The 15,218-nt window shown below is 37.3% G+C and overlaps 1 protein-coding gene across 7 annotated transcripts in view; it reads right to left on the bottom strand.

Moving 5' to 3' along the window:
• LOC129748896 (serine-rich adhesin for platelets) overlaps positions 1–15,218 on the bottom strand; it is a 316,501-nt gene that overhangs the window by 234,683 nt on the left and 66,600 nt on the right. For 5 of the 7 annotated variants that reach the window (XM_055743683.1, XM_055743678.1, XM_055743682.1 and 2 more), the window contains exon 1: positions 8,248–9,128. The exons of 1 other annotated variant lie outside the window; for it this stretch is intronic. The gene's annotated coding sequence lies outside the window, so the exon portion shown is untranslated. Of the gene's footprint in view, positions 1–8,247; positions 9,129–15,218 lie in introns of those variants that run through there. One more of the 7 variants, XM_055743679.1, reaches the window with a different exon arrangement.

Below are 15,218 nucleotides of genomic sequence, written 5' to 3'. Positions count from 1 at the left end.
ATAGAACAAGTTTATTTGCCTGAAAGAGGCTTCGTAAAGAATATTTTCCTGTATAAGAACTCTGGATGCAGTTTCAACAAATTTAAATCGTTTGCGCGATATTTTTTAAAAGAAAGATATTTCGTATTATCGTACGACACTGTAAAAGTAAACCGAGTAAATCCAATCGGAAGCCAACACGGTTCCGTCGTTCACCTTATCTACAACACCAAACGCCGGATTCAATGGTCTGTCGGAGTCGGATGGAGCTTTGGGTGGGTTTCGAGGCGCAAAAAGAAGGCAACGAGCTAGTTTGATAGCCTCGAGTAGCTGTCACCGTGCAGTCAGGTACTTTTGTCAAACATGTCAATTAAACGAATCTAGGGGAAAGGTAATTTGGGAACGATTTGTCCGGGCATCGATCCCACCCCATCGATTGGAAAGAAACGTGGAGGGATTATTGTATTATGTTTGTTGATTTTACTACCTACTAAATAAATACGGTGTTTAACTCGAAGAGTTATTGAACTTTTTATCTGGTGGAGCTGTGGTTTTTTCAGCGTTCGAGCTGCCCTAACAATTACTAAGTTTGAAATCTTTATTAGGAGAAAAAAAACAAGGAAAATGTTATGAAATTGTCGGTTTGTTTCTTAAATGAACAGCAAAGAAACCCAATTTCAAAAACAGTGTTGCAGCCAAACTGGAAAGAGTAATGAACAGCAGCGCTTCAGAAAAAGCAATTTGTCATAATTTGCGCTCGCTCTGCGTCCAGCGTTTTCTTTTCGAACACTTTTAATGACCATTCTTGTGGTTCGCTTTGCTACTGCTACATAGTGTCGTCGTTTGTGTCCGGTCAGGGTCAGTAAGCAAGCATTCTCTGTTTAGCGGAATCGTTATTTGTTGCAGAGCAATTGAAGCTGAGCTCTAATGGCAAAATCTAATAATACTAATAATGAAACAATTAGGCATGGCTGCCTGGTAACATTTGACATTGAAAGGGAAGTCAGTTTATATTTCAGACAGAGATTTCTGTGGCATCAAGTGTGGGCAGAGGTTCGGTTGGGTCCAGCACGCATACATTAATTATCCTAATTGAATGGAGTTTGTGTGGTTTCCCCTTCAACTTTTCTCCTTTGTGCGGTATAGGTACAAAAGTTTTCCATGGCAGTGAAAACTTCTTTTCAATATATCAGATTGTTTCCCTAACTGCTTTTCAATTCACAGATTTCCAAACATGCAATATCAAGGTTTCATCGCGTGCTGCCATGAACAAGAGATCATTAAAGTTGTTTATAAAATAAAATAAAAACACTATAAACAACACATGAACACTTCACATAAGTATAATGTACAATTAAAAAAAAAGCCTGTCATGTTACTTATCCGTTTTAAATAAGTTCGTTCATAATGATCCATGTTGTATGTTATACTTTTTTCTACTGTGTACACGACAACGTGTTGAAAATTCGCGGTGGTGTTCCGATCAATGGGGGATCTTTTTGTTTACATACACGGGAGTTGTGAAGGTTTTGGTTTTTCAAATTCTGTTTCTTGTCTCCCGGGCCACAAAGAAATTCCATTCATTGACCATTTTCAAACAACGCTCCAACAAACGAACGACCTTCAATTAATTTGTTATGGTCAATGTCTGTTTAGTGTGATTCACCCACCATCCCGTTTCGGTTGGTTCGATTACAATCGGCTGAAAACGTTTGCATCTGCAGCCATGTTTCGATTGATTCAAACGAGCAAGCATGTTTACAATTTTTAACCGGGGTTCCGAATCGCCATTCGTTTTGATTATCCCTTTTTAATCTTTTTTTCAAAGTCAATTCCATACCATCAACGAACCGCAACCTGCCGACTAATTTAAACAAAGTTGCATGTACCACGTACCTGTATATTGCAGTCAGTCTAGAGAGCATTGAGCAAGAAAATAAATAAACTTCGTAACATGAATGAGTACATATTGGGTCACGAATTTCAGCCGTACTGCAGGCATATTTCCTGCATTTGATAAACAAAATTTTCATCTAGCCTAAACAAAGCTTCATGGTCGGTCAGTGTTGAGAAATTTCAAAATTTTTGGTTTCCGCTGTGATGAGAGAGACGCATGGAACGTGAAGTGCCTACGTGAAATTGTATTATGACTTGGGCTTATGATTTTGAAGTAATGTAGATCAATTAACCAACTTCAAATTAGTTCAGATCTAAACGTGGGACCGTCTCATCTTAAATAGGAAACTTTAACGTTATGATCATTGCATTTTTTTGTTGAATTTCAGAATTCTGAATAATTTTTAATTTTACATTTTACATTCCTTCACCCTGAAAAGTAGAATTTCCATACCTGGATTGTAAAGTAAAAGAGGAAAAATTATCCTTGAAGAATGCAGAATTCTGAAAATTAACAAAAATTATAAATGATCAAAACGTTGAAGTTTTTCCTCTTCATTTCCACATTTATTGTTTGACTATTCCACTCTTTAATTTTCTCTTCTCTAAAACTGTCTGAACTTCAAACTCTCTGTACTTCAACTCATTCTGCACTTTAACTCTTTCGACTCTTTGACTATCCTCACTCTATAACTCTTCTTGCAATTAAACTCTTTCTACATTTCAACTTATTCAATCTATTCTTAAACTCTCTCTCTTTCTCTATTCTTTAGCTTTTCTTGATCTTTAAACTTTCTACACTGTTTAACTCTTTTTCTTTCTACGTTTTTAAAAACTTCTTAGCTCTTCTTACTATTTTGCTCTCTTTAGTTTTTACTCTACTACTACTACTTTTTTTGTCAACTCTTAAGCTGTAATGTGAACCTTCCAGATTTTGTCTGGATCTTCCAGACTTGTTGTAAACTCTTATGAGTAAAACAGAATAAGCTGAAGGTTTCGGCAAAAAAACCAGAAATCTCTTGGAGTATAAACACAAGAAAAGCAATAGGTCCTCGCCCATAATAACCAGAAGAAAAAATATAATCATGATACATAATGATCTCGAAGGACAAAATTGTAAACTCCACGGAGTAATCAGAAGAAGATCGAGCACATAGCCAAATAGACTACAGATAATAGCTACCGATAAAGTAGACTCGAATTCAAAAAATAGATTGATCACAACAAACAATACCAAAATACAATACCATTGTAATATAGAACACATACAGAGCCAAGTTGGATCTCATTGGTCTTAGAAATAAGTCGTGTAATATAAGCGCATACAAATAAAAAAAATCAGTTCTATAAAATCTAATATATGATATAAATCTACATAAAACCTATACGGTTATTTTCCAAAAGTAAATCCGTATACGACTAATGGCTAGAAAAATAAAAAAGTGATTTTTTTAATACATTCAATTTTGATAAACAAAAAAAAAACAAAAAAAACAGTAAATATCGTTTTTAATTCTAAATCAGAGAAAACTGATGCTAAGCAGATAGTTAGACTAAGGTTGCGAGAAATTTTTCAGCACGTATCCGGACTGGACAAATCAAGGCTATTTTATTTAAAAACCTGTTAAAATTCGGGCATTTGATTTGAAAATTGTCGACCAAGATCCAGGCAATATCCGGGCAAATAAGGTGAAAAACCCAAGAGCCACTCAACAGAAATCAAGAAAAAGGAAATGAAAAAAAATCCATCAAATCTGGCAGCTGATTTTAAATTGTATTTAGGCTTCCAAAAAACCATCCATAATATTTTTTGTAAAAGTTGCTTTGGACACTTTGGACATTTCTCATCTAACATCGTTTTGCAGATCTGAAGGGTTCATTTGGAAGCTTAGGAATTGTTGTTTTTTAATAAATTCATTCAAAAATTATATTTTAAGGTGAGAACTATAAAAAAAATCTGGGAACTTTCAAAAAAACAATTAATTTCAGGTGATTTTTTTATGGTTATCACTTCAAAATATAATTTTTGAATGAATTTATTAAAAAACAACAGTTCCTAAGCTTCCAAATGAACCCTTCAGATCTGCAATACGATGTTAGATGAGAAAGATATGAATAAAATAAATTTGCATGTTTTTAAAAGAATGAGCCAAAACTCTCCATACAAAGAGGTGATCCCAAACTTTTGGACGATAACTCAAGTGTCTATTTTATTAATTAAAAATACGTTTTTGAATTTTTTCACAAAATTTTTTGATTGTGTTTTGAGAAGTAAAGAACAAGAATTCTAATGCCACTCAAATTTTGAGATTTGGTCCACCCTATCCCGAGATGATCGGCTTTGAATATTGAGTGCGATTTTTTGAAAATGTTATAACTTTAGGTTAAGTTTTAAGTTCAAAACTAAAACATTATATTTGGGCAAAATATCTCCGAGATAGCTATTGTTCATTATCTTTCAAATGAGATCAGAAGATTTTCAATATGTCCTAAGACGGCTGAGATATGAACGATAAAAATTTGCATGTTTTTTAATGAGTGATTCCAAACTTTTGGCCGGCAGTGTAAATAAAAAAATTACAATTGAATTTGTTTTGTTTTTTTGGTTTGATTTGGCAAATAATGTGAATAAAACCAGGTAAAATCCGGACCGGAGTTTTTCCAAATTTTTTAGTTAAAATTCGAGCGAACCCGGATAGAACCGGCAATCTCGTAACCTTTAGGTAGACAAGTATATGGTTTCTTTTTGTATAGGGGAGAATGAGGATACTTGATCCCTGGGGATACTTGATTCCTTAGCTATATCTAGAAACTGGAATGTTTTACAAAGATCAAATGTTCTAGAAAAATGTGCCAAAATGAGCAAAATAACAATGCTTGTAGTTTTAAAGTTTTTAACAAAATAATTGTTTGAGTAATTGAACTTTGTTTGAAAAATTTCACAAAATGTAACTTGAGGATCTTTTTTCATCACTTTAAAATGTTCCTTACATGGGAAAATTATGAAAAAAATATTTGGTCCAATGTATCAATCGTTCGAGCGTAAAATGAACTTCATAATGCCATATTTTCAAAGCAATGGAAAATTCTCAACTTTTTTCAGAAAAAGTTTTCTAAAATGTTGATTATGGGTACAATTGATCCCCTAGATTTGGGTACAATTGATCCCCCTTCCAAACGGCATATTCTTCTTCTGAATTGATCGTTATGATTGCTGATTACGAAATTACTAATATTTATCCAAAAACTAATATTTATCAAACAATTGTCTGAAGAAAAGATCAAAAATAATTAATTTTCTCTTAATTATAAAAAATAGCGCCTTTAAGTATGCAATGTTTTTAGCGTTGAAACAAAGTTATAGAATTTTCTTCTTATGTCTGCTATAAATTGTGAAATGAGAACAAACATGACCAAAATAGTCAATTAACATTCTATCTTGGGGTTTTGTTTGATTTTTATACAAGGATTAGGGCTTCCTGAATAAAAGATCAAGTCTCCTTCAATAGGGGATCAAGTCTCCCCTAACATCAGAAAAATCGCAGTTTTTTTACTCCCACGAAAATGCTTCTAGTTCATCAATGGGTTCAAGTATCGTTCTAATTTTTGGAGCATAGAAACTTGAAGTTACAAGCTGTTAGAAAATGTCAAAGACGGCGAGTTGCTAAGTTTTTCCAAAAAGATATGGTGAAAATAAGAAAAAGGGATCAAGTATCCCCACTCTCCCCTATAATTTTTTTCTTCTATTTCTCTCTCTCTCTCTCTCTCTCTCTCTCTCTCTCTCTCTCTCTCTCTCTCTCTCTCTCTCTCTCTCTCTCTCTCTCTCTCTCTCTCTCTCTCTCTCTCTCTCTCTCTCTCTCTCTCTCTCTCTCTCTCTCTCTCTCTCTCTCTCTCTCTCTCTCTCTCTCTCTCTCTCTCTCTCTCTCTCTCTCTCTCTCTGTCTCTCTGGCTCTCTGGCTCTCTGGCTCTCTGGCTCTCTGGCTCTCTGGCTCTCTGGCTCTCTGGCTCTCTGGCTCTCTGGCTCTCTGGCTCTCTGGCTCTCTGGCTCTCTGGCTCTCTGGCTCTCTGGCTCTCTGTCTCTCTGTCTCTCTGTCTCTCTGTCTCTCTGTCTCTCTGTCTCTCTGTCTCTCTGTCTCTCTGTCTCTCTGTCTCTCTGTCTCTCTGTCTCTCTGTCTCTCTGTCTCTCTCCTTATTTCTTGTTCCTTCCATCTCATTTTTTCCCATTCCCTATTTCTGTTTTGCGCCTATTACTTACCTATCTTCTGATTGATACATTTGGAATGTTGATAGCTGTGCCTTTGAGAATAATAAACAGACGACAAACAAAAATAGAATAATACATGTATGTATAAACATAGACCTCTCTTCCATTATGAATTGGTTTATCTATTTCTATCATTCTGCGCTTTTTCATTATCTTCAGGCGTATCTTCTTCTTTCTTTGATGTTTCTCTCTTAATTTTTCTCTCTTCATCTCTGTTTCATTTTTCTTATAAATGAGTTTTCTACTATACAAGCTATTTTTTTCATACCTCCTATTCATTCTAATACAAGGAGATTTTCATCCTATCACTGAGAAAATGAAGGAAACTTACACAAACGCAATCAGCTTGAAAATTGAAACGAGAGAAAACCAATAGAATCACATAATATGGATCAGGCTATTAATAGGAAAATTCAATAAGGAAATTTTTTAAAAGAAAATGTTTTGCTTGTGTAAAGCTTAGTTCTTTTATAAATGGGACAGTTATGAACGCGTGTATCTCTGAAACCAATCATTTGATCGAAATACTTTCTATGAAGAAAATGAAGGTATAATCTTATGATAATTCATAAAAAAAATTAAAAAAAATTATTTATCATTTTTTATAAGAAATATATCTACTTTATTCTTGGTACTTCCCATAGGCTGGCACACACTTTTCTGAGTCATGAGTTTGACCAGTTTTTTAAATTTATACTTCGCCTGGCTGCATCCTCCTCCTTCAATTTTTGCTACTTTTTGGTTTAATACTTCTCGTTTAAAAGAAGCTGAGGGCAATTTAGTTGATACAGCTTTTGCAAATTAACAAAACTTGATTATTTTTGAACCACTTTAAATAGTTTTTAATGGAATTTCTGCTGGCTTAATTTGACAATAACGAAGTTAAACCATCCATAGATTGAACTTAAAGTAAAATCGATTACTATAGATCGTAGCTTGCGAAGGGTACATTCAAGATTACTCCTTTAAGGCTTTAAAAACAGCGAAAACCAAGGTTTTCGTTTTGAAAATTGTTGTTTTTTCACAGGAGCAGAATCTTGGCAAATCATTATATTCGATATAAAACAACCAGCAAATACATACTATAATATACTAGGGACCTTGCCACGAGCAGACATGGTGTAGGATTCAAACGTTGGAATTCATAAATTTTGGCGTTCATTAGATAACATCATGAGCAATGAGACATGGGCAATGAGACAGCCATAGAAGTGCAAAAATTTAAAAATTTGCGTTTTTCGACTTTTCCAGTAATGTATGTTTGTAACTGGAGAAAATTTCAGAATTTTAATTTTTTCCATCAATTTTTTCGTTAGTTTAGAGCTAGGCGCCTGTATAATATGTAAGTTCATTTTTTTAAAGGTCAATACTAGGATAAAACATTAAGGGTTGTAGTGATTTTCCAAATTATAAGGTATTCTAATCGATTTGTTTCATTTTTATTGAAACTATTCAAAAAAGTAGTTTATTTCGCTTGTTTCCGGAGTTTTTCGGAATGCATTCAAGCAAAAGTATTTAAACGACGGCCTTAAAGTGATACAAAATGCAAATGTTTTACCATAAAACTTTTCTGTCTGAGAGCGCTGAATAAAAAATGAATCAACAAGCTGGATCCACTTCTGCAAACAAATTTGCTGCCCCGTAGTCATTCTTGGGAAACTTGCCAAAAAGAAGTACTTCCGTTCCCGAAAAGAAAAGGTAAAGTGGTGCTTGCGTTGGCGTATTCTGGGCACCACCTCTTATGTCTAACAAGTGGGCTTTTGTTGTGTCCAAGCAGGGTACCACAAAAAAAAAATGCACTGCACTGCTGCTGAAACTGTCTTCTAAGCAAGAAAAAACTAATACAAAAATAATGAGAATGACTACGGGGACCACCTACTACGTGTTTTCGACAACAGGAAAAATAACGAAGAAAACACATAGCTGATTAATATCTAACATTCATGTACCTAGCCATTCAACAATCGTTTGACAGTGATGATAGCGATGATAAGCAGGTCACTCCAGGGAATAGCACGTACTTCAGAAGGGAACCCTCGTTAAACATTCAGTAAACATACGAAAAAAAAACCAAATATGTGTAAGACAGGGAGCGCACAATTGCCTACCTTCTCACTTATTCTGGCAGAGCCGGTGACCCAAGGCGAACTTTTCACGTTATTTACGTTCATTTGACAGCACACCATGCAAGTTCCGTCCGCGCGCCCTCCAATATTTAGTATGGATCACCACCTGTCCTGGTTTAAGTTCACCATCATCGTTTGCGTGGTATCGGTTGTATATAAACAACGCCCACAACCGCGAAATGAATCACGGAAAGGGAGCAAGCAGCACAACGTCCCGTGACGGAGATAAATAGACACGTAAGGGGTCTCTTCACCTCTTTAGGGTAATATCCTGCCAGGAACCGCGACAAAGCCTTTCAGCTCTCTTACATAATCCTTCCAGCAATCGCGACCTCACACACGTTTGCTGCCTTTGTCCAATCGCCCCCGCACATGGTTGTCTACCCACACACAAACAAACATGCTGCCGCCGAGTGTAAATACATGTTTGATAAACCAAAGACACAGGAGCAGCAAAGTTTGCTCTTGGAGTGATTAAGTTCATTCATAACCAGGGCCAGAAAGTCGGCTCGTCCTAGTTGCTGCTCTATATCCTTCTACTTATTCCAGCATTGATTGTAAAGCTACTGTTGCTCGGGTAGCATCATCACATCCATCATCATCATCATTGAAAGTTATTCGGAGGGATCGACCCACATATTTCCTCCAGAATGTGTTTACACGATGAGTGGACTTGGAGGAGCAAACCTTCCGTCCTATCGTCCGTTCGTTCGTCCCTGCGATCAACCGAGACTGTAACACTTGTAATCCAGCAGAGCTCTAGCAGGATTTAGCTGAACGACCGCGACCTAACCAACAACCAAACAGACGACTGCCGTCGTCGTGCGTGGAACCGGTACCGATGCCGACCCGATGCGCCACACTGGAACCACAAGACTGACGATACTGAGCCCACGGACATTCGGCGGCTCCAACCTTAGCAGGAGAATACACTGAATTTTCCGCGTTGCCAGAACTGTAGGACGATGGAAAAAAAAACTAGAAAATTGTGAAATCCTACTTAATTGTATGGGTAACAGACCTATTTTAGACCAGGGGAATTATTTTAGACCACCTTGCATATCCCTCTTATAAAGCAATGAATCATGAAAAATATATACATTTAGAGCCCGAGCTTCAACTATATTTGCTAAAAAATTTCATGATTAGTTGCTTAACCTTCCTTTACGATTAAAACCAGGGGACTGAGATAAACGGAGAATCATCGTCAATGATCAAACAAATTTTGCAGCCAATGATAGAATTTATGGTAATTTGTGGTAATTGTTGCAAGAGAATTAGAAGGTTCAAGTTAAAATGAGAGAAACCGGTGCTCAGAAAGAGTGAAAATGTGCTAATTGTTGCAAATTGTTGCAATTTGTTAAGCAGTTGTGGAATTTTGATCATTACCATTCCAAATGCAAAGAATTTTCTCTCCACTGCAATCCCTCGATTAAAACAAAGGACAATTAGCCGTTTAGAGTAGGCTTGCCAGATGCTTTCAGAAAAAAGCGGGACATTTCACGACAAAAAAGCGGGACATAGCCGAAAAAAGCGGGACATTTTAGAAACTCTTAGAAAAGCTTGATTGTATAGCAAACTTATATTTACGTATGTATACCATTAGCCAAAGTTGTTCATAGAAAGTACACTAAATTCAAATTTTCTTATATTTATTTATTTATTTATTTGTAGTTTAATCATCTGACATTAATGTCTCCATGACAGCAATTGAAAATAGTTTAAACAATTCAAAAAATCAGACTATTCATCAAAGAGATAAGTTCTCGTAATCTTACAGATTTTCTAATTTTTGATTTATATGCAGCAGTGGATGTGTCAAAATCATAATCTTCATAAAACCAATTAAAGATTCTGCACATCATTCGAAGCGGTTCTCCTTGACCATAATTCGTTCGTTGGAAATCAATACGGATGAACTCTCGGCCTCTTAATATCCGAGGACTGACGTTGATGTTTATTCGTCGGAGCAAAGCGGGGCAATCGGCTTCGCAATCCAGAATTTTCTTCACAAATACGGCTCGTGCTATTATACGGCGTTCCTGAAGGGTTTCCATGCCAAGCAATTGGCATCTCTGATGATACTTGGGGAGATCGTACGGGTTATTCCATGGCAGAAATCTTAAAGCGTATTTAATAAATCTGCGTTGGACGGCTTCGATTCTATTAGACCAAAACTTGGAATTTGGACTCCAAACGACAGAGGCCGTTTCCAGAATAGAACGGACTAACGAACAGTAGAGGGATCGCAAACAGTAGGGGTCACGAAATTGCTTAGAAATTCTTGTGATGAAGCCGAGGTTTCTATTGGCTTTCGCAATGATGGTCGAATAATGTTCACGAAATGTGAGTTTATCGTCCAGAATAACTCCTAAATCCTTGAAAGACGTGCAGCGTTCAATGGGTGACTCGCATATGTTGTAGGGCCAGCTAATGGTATTAGTCTTGCGGCTGAAGGAAATGATAGCACATTTTGGAATACTGATAGCTAGGCAGTTCATGTTACACCAATCGCTGAATTTGTTAATATATCGTTGTAAGTCCTGACAGTCGGTGCTCGTTTTTATCTTGCAATAAATTTTTAGGTCATCAGCATATGCCAGCCGACACTCTTCGGGAAGTGCTAACAGGATATCGTTGAAAAAAATAGAGAAAAGAAGCGGACCAAGGTTGCTCCCCTGTGGGACACCTGAGTTGTTCTGGAATTCCTTAGATTCATGAGACCCAATTTTCACTGATACTCTTCTACCGGTTAGGTATGATTTCATCCACTTTACTATAACGTCTGCTACACCTAATTTGTCTAGCTTAGCTAGCAAAATCTTGTGGTTGACGCGGTCGAAGGCTGCTTTCAAATCGGTGTAAATGGTATCGATTTGATAACCTTTTTCGATGCATTTAAGAGAAAAAGATATAAAGTGCGTCAGATTTGTGCTAATAGATCTTCCGGGGAAAAACCCATGCTGGTCTACTGATATGTAGGTCTTTGCTCTGTACATTAAGTCCTTCGATACAAGAATTTCAAGGAGTTTTGATCCTGCACATAACGAAGTTACTCCCCTGTAGTTCGTTATATCCTGCTTGTTTCCTTTTTTGAATGCGGGAAACATGACTGATTTTTTCCAAAGGGTCGGGCAACAGGCAGTCGACAGAGATAGATTGATTAAGTAAGTCAGTGGTCTGCATAAATTGTTTGCACATCTTTTAAGCACCAGAGTTGGTATTCCATCCGGGCCCGGTGATGCAGAGGATTTCATTTTGGCGATTGCAGTGCAGATATCATTTTCAGTGTAAACGGGTAGCGTCATGTTAACGACTCCAGAAGGAACAGTTTCAAGCACTTTTTCTAGTTGCGCATGTCCGATGTAAGATTCAACAAAGACACTAGAAAAATGCTCAGCAAAAAGCTCACATTGAGCAAAGGCAGAATCGGCTATTTGGTTATTAAGGTGCATTTTCGATGGGAGCCCAGATTCTTTCTTTTTTTCGTTAACGAAGCTCCAGAAACTCTTAGGATTTTCCCTCAGACTTTGTTGCTTAAAAGTCAAATATTTCGCGTAGAGCACCCGATTGTATCTTCTGTACTCATTGCTTGCTCTTGAGAAAGCACGTTTTGTTTCCAGGTTACGATGGTTCGAAAAAAGTCTCAAAGCGGAAGCGCGCATGCGTTTGAGTGTCCTAAGATGGTGGTTCGACCAGGGTGGCTTAGGACGAGGGCGGCGGGTGGGAACTGTGTCACGGAAGAATTCATTAATTACCGTCGTGAACCACAAAACCGCAGAGTCGATGCAGTCGGCGTTTTGTAAAAAGTCCCAATCGATTGACTGAAGTAGATTATTCAACGAAATAAAATCTGCCTTTTTAAAATTCAGTGGAAGGTCCAGCGTCGGCTCGTAGAAAGTGACAGGAGGGCAATGGCAATTTTCCCGGAAATAGCGGGGTGGTATTTATCTTCCGGTACCAGTGATTCTGCAGCGCGCCACAATTGCAAGTTTTGAGATGCGATACAATTAGCAAAAATCAGATCTAAAATGCGACCACTGTAGTTTCTGATCGAGTTAACTTGTAGAAAATCAATCATCGAAATACTGTCAAGCAAAAGAGTACTTGCTTGCGAAAATGAAGATTTAGTTGAATCTGAGTACATAAACCCATCGGGATGTGCATTCCATACTAGGTTAGGCTGGTTATAATCACCAAACATAACGTGAGCATCGTGTTCATTCATGGAATTCACTACAGACGTCAGCGTGTCTAAGTGCAAACTCATAGGAGATTCTAAGTTAGAAATATCAGGACTTAAGTAAACGACACCTACCCAGATGTTCTGTTGCTCGCCGTCGATTTTCACCCACAGCTGTTCGAGACCGGTCGTGTGAGTTACTACAAGTTGTGAGATCAGCCTATTGGAGACAGCTATCAAAACTCCTCCACCAAGTTTCTTCCCGGTGGATATTGCGTCTCTATCGTTGCGAAAAACAGAATATTCGTGACCGAAGAGTTGTTGCGAGCTGATGTAGTCACAAAGCCACGTTTCGGTCAGAACGATGACGTCATATTCATCGTCACCGATTGCCAACAGGAACTCTTCTACCTTCGTTCGGAGTCCTCGTACATTCTGGTAATAGAAACTGATGGAACCCGATTGGATTCGGCCGTTAGCGGATGGTGCAGATTTCGGCGAGGATGGAGTGTCCGGGGCTGGGGTATCGTGGTCGTTAGTTGTTGGAGAGTGAGTGCTGGCTCGGGTGGATTTGCTCGCACTTGAACCTCGCAGCTGCAATTGAGGGTCATTTAGGGAAGGTGCGGAATCTGAGGCTTCGACTAAACATATACTCGTTCTCACATTACCTGGGAGACCAGGAGATTCGACTGGTACTGCTAGTTGCTACATTGAGTAGTCCGTTTTCTGCTTCGTCCATTTCAGTTGTCTCTGGTACGTAGGGCAGGCAGCACTCCATGCGGAGTGGTCGATAGGCATCACGTTTCGTTTTTCGTGGTTCTGAGTGTTGAAAAGTACACAATTTATGCACTTTTCAAACGTTGACTGGCATTCGGTTACGTCGTGGGCTTCACTGCACTTAGGACAGCATTTTGGTTTTCTGCAGGCGGATGCGATGTGACCATATTCAGAGCATTGAAAACAACGACGAACATTTACGAATTCGGTGACCCTACACCGTTCCCATCCGATGTTGACATTCTTGTATTTGAGAAGCGTTTCAAAGTTAAGGGCATCTGGCTCCAGCACGGCAAACATTTGGTTCGTGTTAAACTTAACATTTTGGGCATATTTAACAATTTTGATCGCGGAAGGGTTGGGGATATTATTTTGCCCAACCAATTTTTGCCCATTTATATGACTTCTATTTACATAATTTTTTGCCATATCCACCGTTATTTTCTACTAGCTTATTTTACCCGGCCTTGCTCGGGTTCACAAAAAATATAAATCAAAATGAGTTGTTTGATTTTTTGAAATGTTGGAAGCTTTATATTCGTCATTTAAAGAAATTTGGCTCATGTTTGGCCACGTATGTTTTGTTTCACTGTGTTTATCGATTTAATTTTTTTTTTGAAGAAGCATATAGTTTTGAGGATTATCAATAGATTTTCAAAATAATTTTCTTTCCCTTTCCCTATCACGAAAAACTTTTTTTTTAACCCAGTTTTTTTCTAAGAAGCTCGAATAGATTTGCCCTTTAATTTTTTAAATGCAAATGATAAAATAATTTTCTATCTTTCCCATCCTCCATTCGATGAAAATCTCTTTTGGAGATTATTCCACTTTTCAAGATGGATGATCTACTTGTAAAATGGTATATTTAAGTTTTATTCACTTAAAAATTTTCAGAAAACACTTCCGAACCTTGTGGAACTATGTTTTAGACTCATTTTGCATGTTTTCAATTGTATGTGTGCTTTTTTCGCTTTTTAATTGAACACTGTTTTATGATTAGTTTTTCTTAAATGTAGAATGTTTTACTAAAAGTTTCTTTGAGTTATCGAAAATAAATCATCTCTGAACCGAAATTACCATTTAAATGTTATTGAAATGGTCTTATTTGAGTTCTTTTTAAGTTTTTTATCCTCGGACACTATCATTCTGTTTATTATTTTGAAGAATGATCAATGTTAAAATTCTTTTTAATCATTTGTTTGAACTCGCATTACCAAACGATTTTTTTCCAAATTGGATGGTAGAATTGAACACATTGATGGCCAAAAATAAATCAAAAGTTATAAATTGGTCAATGAAATAGAACTGTATAAAGCTTATAACCTCAGATTTTATTATCTAATAAAATTTCTACTCCCCCGTTTAAATTTCCCGGCGGCTATCAAAGCATTGAAATTGCAGCCTTCAAAGTATAACTCTGAATCTTATTATTTTTTCTTTCTTTATAAGGAATCCTAAAATATGAAAATGGTTGGTTCTTAAAAGCTGGAGTCTATGAAAACGCTGTTCATTAGTTTTTCAGCCTCCAGTTGAAATAGTTATTCACTGTTCACTTTTCAGCTCACTGTGTATCCTTTTAGACTCTCAAAGCCCCCGGGTGGCGGTAGAGAGCACTTTGAAAACCACTGAAATTCTAGTCAATATATTCCTAACAGGGTAATTGTATTTTTTAATCCTTAATTAAGGCTCATTATTGCAATCAAATACCTCGTACCAGTACCACGTGCTTTGAACAGTAGAAGGAAAAAAACCCGCCAAAAACTTCGCTATGAATTTTTAAATCGCTAGCAGGCTTTGATTTGCTTTCCAGTACACGTGAGCTCTGGATGGTCGTTTCTAATGCCCGGCCCATGGTGATGGTGAAAATAACCCCGCCAAAGGAAACGAAAATCGGTTGGCAAAACAGGTGCCATGACTTTTGGTTCGTGGGAATAAAAACGAAAGTTCTTTGGGAGGGTCCCTTTTCTCAGGTGGGAGGGGCTCGAAACTATTA

This window comes from Uranotaenia lowii, chromosome 2 (genome assembly GCF_029784155.1).
Source record: "Uranotaenia lowii strain MFRU-FL chromosome 2, ASM2978415v1, whole genome shotgun sequence".
Lineage (NCBI taxonomy): Eukaryota > Metazoa > Arthropoda > Insecta > Diptera > Culicidae > Uranotaenia > Uranotaenia lowii.
Note: the sequence above shows the minus strand (reverse complement) of the source record. Positions and strands in the feature narration are given on the sequence as shown.